Source organism: Odocoileus virginianus, chromosome 10, assembly GCF_023699985.2.
Source record: "Odocoileus virginianus isolate 20LAN1187 ecotype Illinois chromosome 10, Ovbor_1.2, whole genome shotgun sequence".
Taxonomy (NCBI): domain Eukaryota; kingdom Metazoa; phylum Chordata; class Mammalia; order Artiodactyla; family Cervidae; genus Odocoileus; species Odocoileus virginianus.
The window spans coordinates 45,272,439-45,273,827 of record NC_069683.1 but is presented as its reverse complement, the minus strand read 5'-3'; positions in this window follow the sequence as shown (position 1 = coordinate 45,273,827).

Here is a 1,389-nt window from a genome sequence, read left to right as displayed (position 1 = left end):
CAGTTAACAACCAGGAGGAAGAATAAGAAAAGCACCACAGAACTGGCCACAAGAGCTATTAAGAACATTGAAATGTTATGGTAATTTAATAACAGATCAGGTAACTTCTAACTTCAGAAAGGAGGTGGCATCTGAATTATGTACAGAGGGAATAGAGTGTAGAGCTTTCAAATAGGAGCCCTGTTACTTACTGACTGGGTAACTTTGGGCAAGCTAAACCCTCTAAACCTCATTTTCCCCACCTGTAAAATGGAAATATAACAGTCCAGTGTGTTAGGGTGTAGTTGTTATGAAGACTAAACAAGATCAAGTGCCTTTAAAGTGCTGGTTAGCACACTGTCTGACACACACTGAAAGCTCAATAAATGCTGGATGTTATGATGGGGATTATGGGAGTGGATGGTGGGTGGATATACCAACTGGAAAAAATACTGCAAACAATGCATAGAGGCAGAAAAGTCCAAGAACTGTTCTGTAAGCAGCTTGATAGGGAGACCTGCCTGGAAGGTAAGGTGAGGACTGCTTCTGCTGGGGGCGCCCAGCTTCCTAGGCCTATAGGCAGGTCGTCTCCTGACCTTGGCACCTGTTACTGGGACCTGAAGAGTGGAGCAGAAGAGTAGGGGAGCTCAGAGGATGAGTCTAGGATGGGTGCTGGAGAGAGCACTGAGTGGGAGCCCAGAGACCTACCCCTGGCCAGGATCCTACCCCCAGCCAGGCTCCTTCCATCACTAGGGTATTGTGTTGCCTTTGGACAAGTCACTTCCCAGCTCTGTACGTGAGGGAGGTGGCTGCTCCCACAGCCCCGGTCACTCAGTAAATAACTTTCACATCATCCTCTCAAAGAGCTTCACAGCAACCTGGAACTTGATAGAGCAGCAAGAGAGAATCTTTACCTAGAAGACGTGATAATTAGCTGGGCCCCATCCAGGTCCCAGGAGGAGATGAGGAGGCATGGGGACTTAGGTGAGCTTGGGCACCTGCTAAGTTCCTATCATTAGATGCAGTTAAGATTAGCACCTGTCCCATTTTATGGGTGAGTAAGCTGAGTTCAGGGAGGTGATAAGCCTACTCTGTTACACAGCGGGCAAGCGGCTGAGAGATAGAATTCCAACTCTAGATTCTTTCCAGCACACTCTTGTGGCTTCTCCAGACACTCCAGAACTCCTCGAAGGGCTGGGGCATCTGTCCAGACGACAGCTCAGGCCCCCGCTGGTTAATCCTCCAAGGGTTCCTCAATACGGCGAGCCGGACCGGGAGCCTGGGTCGCCGAGGGCCCGGCGCGGTGGGGAGAGGCCGCCTGCCGGTCTGGGGCGGACAGGTGTTCCGCAGGGTCGGGACCCGCCCCGGCAGCACGGACTGCCCCCTCCGCCGGCCCCCGGCTCCCCGAAT